This window comes from Accipiter gentilis, chromosome 26 (assembly GCF_929443795.1).
Source record: "Accipiter gentilis chromosome 26, bAccGen1.1, whole genome shotgun sequence".
In the NCBI taxonomy this organism is placed as follows: Eukaryota; Metazoa; Chordata; class Aves; order Accipitriformes; family Accipitridae; genus Astur; species Astur gentilis.
Genome location: NC_064905.1, coordinates 360,481 through 377,532, shown reverse-complemented (window position 1 = coordinate 377,532; position 17,052 = coordinate 360,481). Strand labels below are relative to the sequence as shown.

The window sequence follows — 17,052 nt, the reverse complement described above, 5'->3', positions numbered from 1 at the left end:
ACATCTGGACACTAAGAGAATTTGAATAATCTGATCCTTTTTTAAGCACTTTTAAAAATGAAAATCAGTTTCAGTTTCTCTCATGTACCTGGTGACTGGTGTGTTCTAAAACTTACTGCTAGCTTTATAAATTGTCAGTGGAGATGTCTGATGGCTAGTGTTAATGAGGGCACTCAGTCTCTGATGTATGTGCTTACATCTAGGGTTGCAGTGTTCAAAATGATTTTACGGTATTTAACAAATCTAGGAGATACCATTGCTTCTTGAAATGCCTGTGAGAATGCTTTCTTTAGATTTCTAAGCAGTAGTTGGCCACTTGGCCCTGGGATTAGATGATTTGTTTTTAAGCTGAGGTTTCCATGCTTTAATTCCCTGAGTGCTTGGAGTAGCGATGTAGAAACTGGACAGAATAGAAGGAATCTAGAAAGAAGAGCAAATCAAGAAAAGAGTGCTTTTGTTTGGGGGCTCCATCTCCCTCTCTAAAAAGACTGCACAAAATTAATGCCAGTTGATGAATGTGTGAGATCAAAAGACTGAAAATACTGTTAAGAAAGTCCTCTAGTTAACCAGTACTTGTCTTTCCCACTGTGAATTTGAACACTAAAAATATACTTAGGCTATCCTAAAGGAGACACTGAGAATCTGGTAGTTTATTATTAAAAGCTGTAATTTGAAACTGATTGAAAAAGAAGCTAGTGTTTCTGGGAGGTGTTCGAATATCTTCACTGGATTTCTCTGGCTGGTTTGGCTGAAAATACCCTTTCTAACTAACCTTAAGTGAGCTTCTAGGTTTACATCATGGCAACAAAGTGGCCTAGTGTTGGGACTTTTTATTGTTTTGTAGTTTGGCAAAAGCAAGTGATTTCTCTTGTTATGTTAGTCCCCAGTGTTAAGGATAGCTTGCAAAAGTAGATGGAAGAACTATTGCTCAAACAAGTAGTTTAGCTATGGCCTTGGCTGATGTGGTTTCCAGGGTAGCTTGGCCTTTGTTGTCATGATCCCCTCTCCTGTGGGAGGCTTGACCCTAACTTACAATCTAGAGGAAAATCGGTCTTGCATTTAGTGTCTCGGATTTCTTAGGGTTTCTCACATGTAGGGTTTGTGCCTGTGTCATTAGGATCTTAATGAGTATGACTTGCAAAACTAGTTTTGCTCATTCTTCATGAATCCTTTAATGCTCAGATCTCACATGGACATGCTGTTCATTAATTCTGGCAGGTAAGTTCTAGCAACTACATCCAGATGGGATGGTGATCTTCAAATTACTTATGCAGAAGTGGTTTTCAACCATTGCACTCTTTAAGATACGTGGGAGTTTTGTTTTTAGGTAGCTGTCTTGATTTGAGAGCTGGTTAGGCCTGTATATGCAACTGTGGAGGCCAGTGGTTAGTTGAACTGCTTAAAAATGTTTCTATACATTATATTTACCCATCATAAGAGTGCTGGATAATTTTTTTTTTTTTTCCAATTCAGCTTGTTTATTCTGTTTCCAAGAGGACTTAAAATATTTTGTGGTTTTGGATGCTGAGGATGACAGCCTTAAGCAGAGTTTCTAGCAAGAGGGTTGTGCCTCGCCCCTCGTAACATAGCAGCAAGTATACACAGACATACATACGTACATGTGCACACAGTGGTTAGATTCCTTATGTTTACTAGGTCCTCTGAAAACCTGGCTGATTAGCTTTAGTTTGGACAACTGTACTTCCTTCTGTAGTCTGTTTAAGCAAAGCGCAGGCACTTTGTTAATGAACAACTATCTTTAAACAACTGTCAGCAATTGTATTATTTCACAAAAAAACTAATTTTACATTCTGAAGGAGAGACTTCACTGTTCTGTGAACATCATAAATGAGTTGTTTTCATCTTCAGAAATGGAAGATAAATTAAAACAATTGAATCCTGTTCTTTGGGAAGTTATCCTAAACAAACCAAGTCTTTTGTATACCTTCCTTCAGTTTGACTCCTAGTAGCAAAGAAGGGATTTATAGGTAAAACAGCCTATGGAAAGAGAACCATACTGTTCAGAGATGTTTCTATTTTTCAGACTAATTAAACAGATTCTTAGCATTCTGACAGTGGATTCATGTTCTGCACTAGAAACATTCAGCTCCACTGCTAATTAGGGGACTTGATTTCTTAAAATAATATTCCAGCTCTGAAGAATCGTGGTTCTTCTGTGGATCTTCAGTAAGGTTGCCTATTAAATTTCCTTTTTAGGGACAGTAGTTGACTGCTGGAGGACGAGATCTCTTTGCTGCTGTGAATGAACGGTTACAGCCTTCAGAGCTCTTGCTCTTCTTGGCAGGTTCCTCCGTGGGTTCTTAAAAGGGCAAACTTGCCTCCAAAGACTTGGGGAAAGTTTAACAGGTTAAAGCTCTTTCATTTTCTGGTCCCGCCTGTTATAGGCATCAGGAAGGGGAAATAACTTTTGTAGTGCAGTCCTCTTTCTGGAGTACAGGTTGTTTCTTAAAGAGGCTGGAGAAAGGTGTTGGTTGAAGCATGTGGTCACATAAACATCCCAGATGCTGGTTTGGTGTATTTAGCACTCAAAACTCAGAATTACACAGAAAGTTGTAAAACATCAAAATGTTAATCCCTGCAGTTAAAAGAACCCTGTTCATAGTGTTGCAGCATGGTTTTGCTGAGTTTTCTGGGAAGTGACGTAGAATGTTACTGAACTGGTTTTTACCTTGAAGTAGCTTGGGTACCTGTAACCTTACCAGCAGAGCTTTTGAGCATGTTCCTTCTCAATATGAATGTTGAAGCACTTTGACAATGAAGCATCAAAAAATAGAGGCAGAAGAAAGTGGTGAAGAAATTCTTTGTCTAGCATTGGAGCACTTGGTGTTCCTGTTGAGTATCTAGACAGGGAGGAGTTTTGTTAGCAGTGAGTTCTTCAGAAGTCCCACTGTTGTTTATAAGGAGACTTGTGAGGAAAATCAGGGTATTTTGGAGAGGAACCATGTTCAGCCATGGTTTGCTTAATGAAATGGATGCGAGTAGTCCATCCTTATGTTCAAACAGGGAGCAGAGTTACATACATCCTTCTTTTCTGTTGAAATACAGGATTAAAGGTGACTAGAGACCTTCACATAGATGGTTTGGTGTATTTGACACTTTGTAGGATTAAATGCAGTATAAATGGTGAAAGAGAAATCTAGTTTTAGTAACAAGTGTCTTTTAATACCTGGTGAATTGTAGTACCTGATTCAGGCATGAGGGTCTGATACTGCTCTTTGGAAAGCTGGTAGGATGAGGTGTTGGGGGGAAATGGGTTGTGTATTCTGGAACTGGGGAAGGCAAAAAGTGGAAGTAATCACCTACTTAGTGGAAATACAGAACACAGGTCAAAATATGAATGGGCCCAGATAAAATCTGCCTGCTTTAGAATAAACTGAAAGGATAGAGTGAGATTCAGCAATTGTAAAATTGAATGCTTTCCACTGTGTGTATGTGTATCTCTATATTTACTCAGTTGCCAAACTGTTGACCAAACATGCTTTTTTTTGTGTGTGTGTGTGATGTGACCAAACCATTCATTATTCACTAACAGCAAGGGCTTGGGTTTTTTATTATTAAGATAAAATAAAGTGTACTGTATTTGTTTCCCCCAACATTAGAGGACTTGAATGTGACAAGATAGACCTGTGATCCAGCACTACTGGGGAGTGAGCTGTGGTCTAAAAGAACAGTTCAAAAGATGCACAGCTTGCTTTCATCCTGCATGAGAGAGACCCCTTGGAAAGTGGCAGAGACTGGGCTAGATAAATTCTTTGATTATGTTGTTTATGATCAGTAAGATTCATGTGTGGACCTGGTGTTTCATTTCTTAGGGATGACGAGTAACTTAGTTGTGATTTAAATGGAGGTGGGCATCTAATCCATTAGAAACTTAATCTCTGAAGAGTTATTCAAGCTCCACTTCAAACTGAAAGTTGAGGGCTGCAGAAAACAGACAATTCATGTTTGTCAGTTTAATGGCTGCACCCCTGTGCTTGTGGAATGTAACAAATACATTTCTAGGTCTGTATCGGTGTTTTTGAATAAAAAAGAAAAATAGGGCCTTTATTGGGGGGAATTTGAGACACAATTGCTGGAATTTGAACAAAGATGGAACTATATTGTAAAAACGTAGCAATATCAAATTTGAAGTTGTTTAGCCACCTTCAACATGGCAGAAGTCTTACCTTAGTCCAACTGTTTTGACTGATACTTTTTTTTTTAAAAAACCAAGAAAGGCTTTTCACCCTAATTTGATCTGATCTGAAATAGTTGGTGTTACATGGACACAGTATACAAATCAAATAAGAGTAACAGTTTTCATTAAGAAAGTTTGAATAGGCTTCATTCTAGGCCTTTCTTTAGAGATCAAAGCTGTACTACTGCTAAAATCACCACTGTCTTGTTAACTGGAAAACTTTTGCCTTTTTTGATACTGGCACATTAGTGACTTGCTCATTTTCTTTCTTCACCACCTAAAGATTCAGAGTGGGAAGGAATATATGGTATGTGAAATGTACAGATGTGTTGTGCTTTTGAGTAAGTTGGATAAACTGTCTGAATTTTGTGCATGTAATTGAATTACTAATATTATGTTTTTCTGAGGTTTTGCATGATTTAAATATTTTTCTCTAATCTAGTAGGCTTTTAGATTAGAAGAAGTCTAGTCTAATCCTGCTCTTAGTCAAATTAACTTCTATACTTTGAAAGTGTATTAAATGTACTAGCTTCATATTCTTTGGCTCTTTTTCAGTTGGGTTTTGCTGTGAAGAACAGTTTCATTGTCGTAACACTTGAATTGATGCTTTTAGGTATGAGGCAGCTAAATTATCTTACCAGATCTGAACACTATGCTTTTGGAATTCTTTGACCAAAATATATTCTGAGATTTTTAACTTTTCTTCAGTGGGGATGGGGAGTGGGAAGAGATGAGACAAAGTTACAAGTTTTAATTGTGAATTATTAAAATTGGCCAGGGTACTCCTCAATTTCTTAAGTTGTCTGCATATTTATATATATATGTTTATATCTATCTATATATCTCAGAGGTAATCATAGTTAATCAAGCCAGTGCTTCATGACTGTACTGTAAACAACTTCTGCAAGTCTCCTTTTAACATGATTTTTGCAAAGTCCTGGATATCTACTTCTGCTTTCTGTTTTACTTCTGTCATATTTTATTTTTCATGCAAGTTGGATTCTTCTGCAAGATAAAATCCCCTTTGCTCTCCTGTTCCAATATGGGGATATTACTGATTAAAAACTTCTTTCCATTCAGTGTTTTTTTTCAGGATTTCTTGTTATATTAGTGCTTGGAGTAGCCTCAGCCATAGAAGGAAAGCAGGGAGGGTCTGGACAGGAGAAAAGCAGCAGTGGTTTATTGACAGTCCTACGTAATGCCTGAATTGAGATGGAATTTAGCCTATACCAAGAGGAGATCCTACTTTTTTCTTTTGTTTACAAGTATGCTTCCTTCACCCATCAAAGAGAAAATAATCACATTCAGGCTTTGCAGTGGGGTGCAGAAGCTTACACTGGGCTTTGTGCTACTGCTGGCCATCAGCTTAGAGCTGGCTGTGTAGCACTGTGGTCTGTACTGGGGAGCTGGTACCCCTTACAAGGTACAAGGGGTCCATTGTGGGACAAACAGTAAGACACTTGTTTGTTGACAGTACATCGAAGCAAGCTTTTGTTTTAGTTGTCTTGAGATTTGTGCTAGAGTTGGTAAATAAAGATCTTGCTTAGCAATGTTGCAGGTAAGCTGGTTATGCGGGTCTCTGATATTAATCAGGTACAGAAAAAAAGTTAGAACACTAGCTCAAACCACAGGTCGCTTAAAGCTTATATCTGGTAAAAATTGCTGTTGACCCAAGTGTCTTACCACAAAATGTATCTTGTTTAAGTGTGGTATAGTATTTTTTTCTGTGTTGTTCTGTTTCATTCATGTCCATGCTTTTCCTCTAAACAGATGGCTACTGGTAAGATTCTTCCTTTGTGATGCCTGTGTAAGAGGGGAGCATAGATGTTAACCTTGTGAAATGAAGCAGTTACTATGCTTGCAAGTTTGGGTTCATCAAAATGTAACTCTTCTCCCTAAGTGCGTCAGGAGTGTGAGGAAGGACTGAGAAGGTAGAAAAACCCGTGTTTCTTGCTTGTATCTCCTGCAAGAAGACTCCATTAATAGTTTATTAAAAAAACTCAGTTACACAGAATTGGGTTTTAGGTTTGCATTTTTTATCATTTTCTGCATGTCAGTCATGTAGTTTCCTTAGCACATGATGATAAAACCAGAGTTTAGAAGTGTTCAGAACAGAGTTTGAGTATTAAGTGAATGCTTCATAGTGTGCAGAAGATCAGAGCTGAATCTCCCCACTCAGATTTCAATTTTTTTGATGTTCTGTAACTTAATGGCAAAGTGTGGTGGCAGTAACTAGTGCCAGCCACTTAGCTCCATACTAGACAGACTGGTAAGTCAGGTTGGTAGTCTCAGTGTGCAGCCACCCCTTCTGGGGCTGATTGGAAGTATACTGTGCAATGTAACATAATTATATTGGAAGCAGGGCTGCTTGCTACCTGTTTATGTAGGAGTTGCTTAAACTGTCTAGTTCGTGTGCTGGGAGGAATGTCTCAGGGCACATGAGAGGAATTAACTGAGCTCTTGTTGGTGGACCTACGATACATTGTTCTTCTATCAGTTTTATAATGGTATTAAATAGTCGGTTTTTTAAAGTTTCAGAAGCAACAGATTATACTGTTTTAATTAATGCTTTACAGTATATGGTATAACAGGTGAATCTGTTGCTTTTTTCAATTGGTAACTTACCTTTGACAAAATATTACTATTGTATATTTAGGAAGTAATTACAATAAATGAGTTTCTAGCAAAATAAACGATAATATAGTATATGCATAACATAAATAATCAAATTCTGCTTATTTCTAGAAAGTCAAGCTAGTTTTCACCAGATGAATCAAAAATAAAATTATGTAAAATATACTGCCACTCATCTTTGATTCGACTTATGGAAGCAGGTGGCTTTTTTTGCAGTGGGGCATGAGCACCTTCATTGCCTATTATAAATTATTTTCTGCCTTTTTAAAGACCTTATTTTGAAAGGTAAGAACTTAAATTTCTTGATTGAAAACAAGCTGTAGTACATTAAGCATCATACACAAAAATTGAGTTTATATTCTTTGTGAATATGAGGTATTTAAATACTTGAGGATTCAACACGTCCTAGGAAACTTAAAAAAAAAACCCCAACATTATTGCATGGCACAAATTTATCCTCGTATCCATCAAGAAAATACTTGCTGTGGGAACGAAAGGCACAGTGCAGTTCTCTTGACGACTTTTTTTTTCCCTGTGTAACAAAGCATTATCTCTAAAACAGCAATTACTAACCAGTCATTTAGCCATCACCTTTTCCTCAAATTCTGTACAGCTTCTTAAAACTTTTTGAAAAATAGGGCTGAAAGAAATCTCAGTACATCTAGATTTACCTTCTCTTCCTTCTCCCCAGGCAAATTCAGCTATGCTTGTGTCATTCCTGACACGTGGCTTTAAGAACTGGTTAGACAAACTATCTCCAGTGCTGGAAGCTCCACAGCATGCCAAGCCAACTGCAGTCCTTGGGATGAGAAGGTTTTTCTGAGTATCAGTCCGTAGTGTTACATGCTGAAATGCGTAACTTGGGGGCAAAAGGGGCACTATGCTGCTTTGGAAGAGCTTCACGAGGGAAGGAAGAAAATTGTCGTAATAAAGCAATTAGTGTTGTTTTAGTGGTCTTGCTTTGGCTGCTTGTTTTATGCATTGTATCCAAGTTCAGTGTTCCCTTTTTCAATGCAGCCCATCCTTAGAACTGACTTGCAGACTGTTGTCTTCCTCAGTTAGTGTTGTAGTGTGGTGTGTGTTTTTTTTATTTTAATTTTTTTTTTTAATTTAAGCTAAATAACATCAAATCTTTCTTTGCTCTTAAGTGATGTTATTTAGACTTTCATCTTCTCTTGTTCTCCTCTGGAGTCTCTGTATGTGATCTCTGTTCTTCATAGCTTGTTGCCCCAAATTAGTCATATTACTTAAGTTGAGCTCTATTGATGCATGGAGAGTAGGAGTGTTATTTCAACTGTACTGCAAGCTGTGCTTTTATTTATACATCCAAGTTTGTTGTCTGCCTTTTGCAGGAGACATGTTGGTTTGCAAGTTGAATTTGACTTTAAATCTACCAATACTTTGCTGAAGAATTGTTACCTGAACAAATTATTCTGTATTTGTGCCGTTGATTATTCCTCTGTGTGTGTGTGTATATTATGTATTTGCTGACACTCCTGTTTGGGTATGTCCTTTAAAAAACCTTCATGAATCTGAATCGCTATAAAGGCTGAAATTCTGTCTTTGCTTTCAAAGAATTACATGGCTTTTGAGTAACAGAGGAAGGCCACGGTAAGCAAGAATATTCTAACCAACCTGGCCTGACTTCCAGTTGGCTTTGACTTGTATTGCCAAAAACAAGCATGCAACATGTTTTCGAAGTCTCTATTGGGAAAGGAGCATGTAGGAAAATTTGGTTAATGAAAAGAGGGGAAACTTGCAATGTGGCTGTGCTTTTGGCTATTAGCCTTCTCTTACAGTGAGCACACTCAGTGCCTGATTGTCCTGAACTGTAGAGGCAGAATAAGAGATAAAACAACTTTATTTTAGTCTTTATGCAGATAGGAGCAAAGACCTGGAGATAAATGATGGAAGAGGTTTGCTTTAGTAAAATCATAATTGTCTGGACTTTTCCATACTCGCTATTTGAAGCAACTCCATCCAGAAGCTGTCCATTGGATTAATGCTTGTTACAATTTCTCTCTGCATTGTGCTCTGAAGAAGCTCAGTAAAACTTGTGCTCTGTGGTGCCTGCCACACATTGGATTCTGTGACCTCTGATGGACAAAAACTTCATCTGAAGAAGCATAGCTTCAGAGACATGGACCTAGGTGAAAGTGCATCTCTTGATGCACCTGTCCCCTCTTCCCTTTTTGTTTTTTAACTGTAGGAGGATGCTGCAAAAGAATAAAAAGATGTGATGGTATGAGTCCCCTGGACTGTTCTTGTAGAGGGATGTGTTTTTTCTAATGCATTAGTGTGTTCTTTCTTCAGGTTGGGTCATAGTAAAATAAATTCCTTATTTCCTTTCTGAAGACTGTAACATCCTGATTTTTAGTTGTTTTATACTCTGTAATCTACTGTGGCATTCCCAGAGATCTTATTTTCAGGATGTTTTCTTAGGCAGCCTGTATGTAATGACAGTACACTGAAAGGCTGTGGATCCTCCTAGGTACAGGAGAGGTTTTATGGACAGTTTCTCAAAGGTTCAGTATGAAACATGAACTTATACACTAGTCTGTGCTATACACCATTAAGGTAGTGGTTTGGGTTTTTTTTAAAAGAAGTCGCACACTCGGTCAGCCTCTGAAAATACTTGAGTATTTTGGTTTGCTTTGCTATACATAATTGGCATAAACTGGGGGCTAAAAGTCCATGGGCTTCTGAGTTAAGTTGATGATGTTACTGGTCCTCAAAGTTTATACTCTTAGCTCTTTGCTTGAAAATGTAGAAGTATTTTCAAGTTTTTTTTGAACCCAGTTAGTCACTGAGTACTGTACTGAGCCAGAGCCGTTTTCTGATTCAGGAAAGCAACTGCAGCCCATTTGGAGTTGGTTTCCCACTAAATGCTAGAAATTTGGAGAAAAGAGTTCAAGTGGGATGTTTGCCTTTAAATAGCATTCAAAGGTTATCTGAGTTCTCTTTTTCCTGCATCTCTGTTGTGCATGGGGGTCATATCTTGGTGTTAGGCTCCATAGGGGTATGATACTTTTCTTCCATAAGCCTTAGGTTACGCGGAAAGCAGAAAGTAATTCCACTCTTCTCCTTCTATCACCAAATAGGCAAGAGTGTCTGTGAGGTAACTTGTTTTCAAAGGTCAGAAGCCCAAAAGTAGGTGAGACTTAAAATATTTGGCTTAGAATGCTAGAAGTCAAGAATAGGAATTTTGTGCACCTTCTTCAGCATGAATGAATTTTTTTCTTTTCTTGGTGTTTCTCAGGGATATGTGGGGTTTTTCTTTGCTCCTTACCCTCCCACAGTGGATGGTACCATTGCCATGTTCCTCCTTTTCATGTTTCAGTAGCAGTCTTAGCTCTTTGAGGTCTATCTTTCAGATTCTTGCAGGCAACCGACTGTCAGACTTTAAATGAGGAAACATTAGTTTTTCTCTCTGGTAAGGCATGAGAGGAAGAACCAGGAATTAAAGAATTATTGCCTACTGTCAGCCTTGGTATTTTTCTGTAAAATAATGGAATCAACCTTGGAAATTTTTCCATATTTTATGGCATGAAGTAAAGAATTTATTTTGAAGATTTCCTCACAGAGGTCATGATTTCTGCTTCTGGATAATTTACAAAGTCACTGCCTTTACAGCTGTATGGGTAAATACTGTAAGCACTACAATCTCAACTTAAAGGAAATAAATTCCCCACAAGTGACTTGGGGTTTCAATACTACTTTGTATAAGCAACCAGAGGCAATCTGATTCTTTTTTCTCAGTCTCTAGCCTGGATGCTTCTTTGAAATACAGGAGCATCAGAGTTGATGTCCAGAGCTCTGAATTTGGAGCCTAGCTCCTTTGATTCTTGCTGGGGCACTCAGTAGATGATACGAATTCTTGCATGTTCGTTTAGCACCATATACTGTCATTACAATCCAGTTGAGTGTGCTGGTATGTGTGTGTGCCCTCACGCTTCATTTGACAGGGTGTGAGCAGGTGACTGCCTGTCTCTAGGGGAAATGTGCTGAGTCTGCCATTTGAGCCTGTGTCCATTTAAAAGCTAAACAAAGCCAGGCAAACAATTCAGCTTGTGGCTGAAGTTTTCCCTTAGCTAATCACAGTAATACTGGCAAGCGTGATACAACCAGAAGAGCAATCTTTTTAAGTGCGTAAATGTGCTTGCATGCTTGCTGGTGCTGTGGCCCTGGAAAAGATGTTGCAGGAGGAGGTAACGAGGGAGGGAAGAGAAGACTGGCAATGAAAAAGGAATCAGGCACCCAAGTAATTCACTGTGATTTTGCTGCCATGGCAAATCTTTCTGGATGTGTATCACTGGCTCTTATCTATGTTAAGGGTGAAAAAAAAACCCTAAAAAAAATCCCTGACTTGGTCATTAAAACAAACAAAAAGAAGTCATAAGCTCCTATTTAACTGTAACAGTACCTCCCATTTAATCCTAGAGAAGCACCAAAACAAATTCACATCCAGAGTAATGTAGATGTTTATAAATTAGTGCTTAATCCCATCATTGTCCTTTATAATTTGTATTAAAGTTAGCATTGTGTTTTGAATATTCCTCTCAAATGCAAGACCATACATTTTCTTACAATCAAAAACAAGTTAGAAAGGAGGCCGTAGTTGCCGTGGGTAAAAGTGCTTCTTTTTTTTAATTAAAAAACCTCAAACAAACAAGAACCAACCCTAGCAATTTACTGGAGGTGATAGAACTAGCTGTTAACCTGTGACTTGTTTAGTAAAAATACCTGAGTTGCTGTCAGATTTTGTTGTACAATACTGCACTAACTAGAACTAGTGCACATACTGAGGGAAGACAGGCAGGGTGCTGTGACTTTTCTATAGGATGCAGAATTTTTTTTTCCTAAATATTCCAATATAGATGCCTAGTAGACATTAGATCTTTACAGCCTGAGAAAATCTAGAAAAAGAGTAGTTTGTGCTGCTGGGATCATCCCTGGCTTGACTTGTGCCTTACATCACTTGTAGTTACTGGGTTGCAGCTGTCCCAGGGTTAGATCAGTTTCTTGATGAATAATTGCTTTGACTCTTTCCTATTGCGGTTCTTACCTAGCAGTCCCTATGCACATTGGTCAGGTTTTTAGTGTTTTTGTTTGGGTTTTTTTCTCTTTTCTTTTCTTTTTTTTTTTCTTTTCTGGGCTGGTCTTCTACCTTTGCTCTTAACTCATAATGAGTAAACAGAAGCTTTCTCCTCCAAGACCACATTCAACTGTCTGTACTTGCATTTGATAGGTCTTGCAAGCCAAAACACAGATAGTGTCAATTAACTTCTTTTGTAGGAATCTCTATTGCCACACATTGAAAAGATCTAGTTTAGCTGCATCTCTTTTGCCCTACACTTTTGTGTTTGGTTTGGTTTTTTTTTAATAAAAAAGGTTCCTTGAAGACACTAAACAACAACGTTTTCCAGTACAAAATCATAGGGTTGCAGAAGATGCTTCTTCATCTTGTTGCCTCTTAAATATGCTAGCTGAGCAGATGCTGTGGCCAGCAGGGGTGCTGTGGAACCAAAGATGAGATAAACTAGCAGTTACATATTGATTGAAGCCTAGCTATTAGTGGTAGTTAGAGAGTAAGAACTTCAATCCAGTTGTTCACATGTGTAGTAACTTTCAGTGCATACCAAGTAGGTTTTTGCCATGACTGGTTATAGTATTTCATAGGTGTGGGGAGTGTACTGACTAGATTTTGGACCAAGGCTTAATTCTTCCAAAGATACTTCAAAACCAACCAGCCAAACAACCCCCAAAACCCCCCAAAAAGGAGGGGAGAATGAGTGAACACTCCAGATCAATCTGGACAAGTTCAATATTAATGTCTGTTCAGTTCATAATTGTGTTAAGTTTTTGCTTCTCTGCTAGAGGAAATATGAACACTTTCCTGTACTTGAATATAATTCTTCAGGCTTTGTGTTGAACTACAAGCCCTCATGTTCTCCTCTGAGCTTTGGTTTGCTTTAAAGCAATTCAGCCATTGAATTGCTGTTTAAATGATAACTGTGGCAGAGCTGGTAGGTTTTTTTACTGTGTTATTGCTTTTGTCAAAATTGTTGTTGTTTCTTTAAAGCACGAGGTAATCAAAGAGGCAGATACCTCTCCCAGATGCTTATCTGCAGTGAGATGGGTGAAAAAGCCATTTGCTGATGAAGAAGTACATCTGTAACTATGATGCAGGAGTAATTTATGATGCTTCCATATTAACTATATGTAGTACGTATGGGATCAAAGTGCATTTGGTTGTGTGATCACCATCATTTTATGCACATACGTGATGAATGTGTCTGAAAGTCCTGTTCCTGTAAGGAGTCAGAAGCATTGAGAATTGTATGTGGGAACTTGTCACCTTGTAGTAAGGCAAATGTTTCTTTGCTAGAGATTTAATAGAAACAAAATCTTGAAAAATGGAAAGGTTGGGTTTCTTTATAAAGATATTTGATTAGGAAAGATAAAAATTTGGACATTCTGAGTGAGTGGCACAGGGGGGAGGTATGTGAGGTGACTGAGGTGGTTTAGTGACTATTTGCTGTCACCATCAGGCAGGAATCTCCTGTTCCTGGCTGCACAGTGGTCTCTCCTCTTGCCAGTTTTGGTGGTGGCTAGAAAGACTCTTTACTGTTCAAATTCATTGTGCTGTGCTGATAGAAAGCTCCCTCTTCTTTTCCCAAGTGTGAGTGCAGTGGGGTTGGTGGGAGTGCCTGGGGAAACCCAGAGAGAAGAGGAGCACTGAGTCATCTTTCTGGCAGTGGCCAAATGTTAGATCGGCACAGAAGACCTCATGTCATTTCAGCTTTAGAAAAGGTAACTCAGTTTTCTTACAATGGGAGAAAAAGGATGCCTACTGAAAGCTTGAAAAAATCAAACGGATAGAAAAATTTAGAGTTATGCTGTAGTAAAGTGTGTCATGGTCAGGAATTTAAATAAGATGAAGAGTATGAGGAAGTAGATAGATGGGTAACTTTTCTGGTGTTTTTCTTTCCTATGTGAACTCTCATATGGTAACAAAACTCTGTCACAAGGTCTGAACCAATCTTTTACTGTAGTATTTTAAAATATGTGTGGTATTCCATATCTGTCAAATATCTGTATTTTTTCTTGCATTCTGAAAAGAAAGGAAATGGGTGGATTGGGTTGGTGGAGAGGAATTAAATGAAATTGCAGACTATTTGGGGAGATTGGGATTTTACCAGAAATATATGTAAGTCTATGTAGAGCTGGGTTTTTTTTCTTGCCGAATTTGATTACGGGGCTTCCAAGCTTTAGTGAAAGTGGAAGTTGCTGGCTAATGTTGTGCATTACCTGACTAGGTAACCTAGTATTGAAGTAGCATGAGACTAAACTGAACCCTAATGGAGAAACTCTCAAATGTAAATGTTAATGAGTATTGACTAGTTAAATAAGAATTCATGTTTGCACTGCAATATAGAAAATTAGTTTTCGTATTTTGAGATATCTGAGCACACTGATGTAAAAGCAGATGATCCCAGAAAGGGATCTTGTCATCAAAATGTTACCAAAATAACACTATGAACTAATTGTAGCTGGAGAAGTACTTCCTAGCTTTTGAGTCTGAAGAAAGAAAATCTTGTTGCTACAGTTGCCATACTGGAAAGCAGAGGGAAATGTCATGGAGATTTCTGGCTCCTGTTCTGACAACTATATTGAAATACATGTAAATGCCAATATAATATTAAGAGTTTGCAGTGTCAAGCAAGTGAAAACTTAGAAGCTGGAATTAAGGGTAGTTTTCTCCAATGGCATGTGTATGTTGTGTTGGCCTTTCAGTTTTTTTCCAGACATCCCCTTTCACTTGTGGATACTTCTCAAGTGGGTGAGTTCCTGTTGTTTTTAGGAGTGGGGATTTGTGAATAAAGGGATATTTTGAGGTTAAGACCATGAAATACAACCCAGGAGAATAAAATTATATTTCTGCTTTTGCCAGAACATGCTTAGCAGATGATCTGAACATGATTTTTCAGATAGCATTGAAAATGTCATTTTTGGATGTGATGGTTTGCTGTCAGGAATCTGATCTGTAGAAGTTGAAAACTTGGCTGCTCTGAAAGTTTGTGAGGAACTGTGATGGTGACACATGAAATATTGTAAAATGCTAATTACTCCCCCCTCCTCCCCCCCCCAGCTGTACCTCTTAATTTCATGCTAAATGAGTTCTATTTAGCATGTCCAAATACTAATTGAGGAGAATAAAAATAAAATTGTAGCCAGTGAATTTGGTTTGTGCCATGCACTTGGTGCTACAGGGGAAAAAAAATAATACAATTTTATAGTGAAAGTTTGTATCGAATGTATATAAAAGGATAAATTCTTGTGTTCAGCATAGTTACAACAGGGATGTTAAGGGTACAGTAAGTTTTCTGTGCACTGGAGCTAAGATCAAACTATAATTTTGATACTCAGTGGTGAAGATTACAAAGGCGTGTGCTTGACTTTGAAAAGACTGAAAGCCTCAACGTAGGTTTTTTTAGTGTTTTAGAAAACAAAGCTAAAATAAACCCTACCATATCAAATCTCTGCTACTCCCTGCCTGGGACTAATAGTGTTGGAATGACCAACTGAAAAATGGAGAAGCATTCTGGTTAATGCTTTTCTGAAAAAGAGGCTGTAGGCTATATCTACATGAAAATGTCTTCTAAATGAGAACTTTCAAAGGACCAAACACATTTTTCAGGGGGATCAAGCTAAGCAGAAAATACCATTGGGGGGTGGTGGTGGTGTAAAACTTCTACAAGGTTTACTTAGTTGTGGTCTAAATAGTTCACCATTACATATTCAAAAAGTTTATTCTCAGTCCGTGGTTGCTATCAAGAGATGTTCTTGTCTTTCCCTGGCAGGTTTTCTCTCCTAAGGGATTTGGAATTTGCCACCTTCCTCCTCTCCTTCCCCAGTCAAACCAAATTTGTCTATTTTTACAGGCTTTTTGCAATCTTGAGGGCATGTTTCAGATGTCCCAGGATTTTAAATAGTAGCGCTGCCATTAATTGTCTGGTTGTTACATCCTTTTGGGTCTGAAGTTAGGCACAACATCAAGTTTCCTTTGCACAGTAATGAATGCTTTCTTTCTGCCACCGGTGTCAGCTCCTGGTGTCACATTAAGCCAGCAGAACTATTTGCAGGATAATTCTTTTATTGTGATTTGGAAGATGGCAAGGGTCTTACTCAAGGAGTTAAGCTGAGCCTTTCTGCTGTCAATTTGGCACCAAGTGTCTAAGTTATGCTGAGTTTATCATCCTCTGTTTGCTGGTACTGTCCATGGGGAATACTATTCTTTCTTCTCTACAGGTACTCTGCTTGGGAAAGTTTGAAGTTTTTCTGTAGATGTATGGGATTTCCAGGCATACGATAGGAGTTACTGGATTGAACAACTGTGCTAAGTGGTGCTGTTACTGCTCTGCAAATATATCAGTGTAAAGGACAGAAGTATTAGGAAGGCTCATGGCTAGCTTTTGCTGCACATGAGGCGATTGGGTAACACCTCTGCATGATTTTTTTGCCTGTATGTTTTTTGTTTGGAGGTATCCCATGAGACAGTAACAGCTTAGTCTGTTCTAAATGGTTTCTGGAGTGAGATTTTTTTTTTTTGAGTGTAATAGTGATGGTCTACTCACCCACCATGTCATGTCAGAAAGACGCTTCATTTACCTTTTATATGATCTGTTTCCAGCAAAAGTGCTGAGCTTTTTTTTTAATCTCAGTAAGGTGTTGGGAAAATGTAAGACTTTAAATCTAGTTCTGTGTGAAAGAATACCTTCTGGGTGGTACATTTTATGCTGAGGAAATGAACATGACCTCATGTTGAAGTCACCTATAATTTGAGTTCCCCCCAAAATTTGGCCCTTGCAAGTGGGGAGGGGATAGCCAATGGAAGACTTGGTGCTTGAAGATTTTTATATCTTAACTAGAAGCTGGCATCTTACTGATGCATGATTTTGAGTTATCATGACTTTGGGGTAGGGAGGGGAGTTTAAATATTTATTAATTGGATTTTATCTTAGAGATTTTGGGGCAGAAGACAAGCCCTGTTTTTGATATATTACATTGGCTTTGCAGTACCCTGAACTTTCACACTTTGATAGGCTTACAACTAAAACCAACAGAAAACAGCCAAGGAACTGAACCTCTGTGGCAACAAGTAAACTGAGTAAACTTCAGGGTTACCATCTCAATCTGGGAATGTCATTGAGTTGAAA

The 17,052-nt window shown here is 38.3% G+C and overlaps 1 protein-coding gene across 17 annotated transcripts in view; it reads left to right on the top strand.

Moving 5' to 3' along the window:
• The window catches only part of ANKHD1 (ankyrin repeat and KH domain containing 1), a 119,037-nt gene that overhangs the window by 16,810 nt on the left and 85,175 nt on the right, over positions 1-17,052 (top strand). The window lies entirely within an intron of this gene.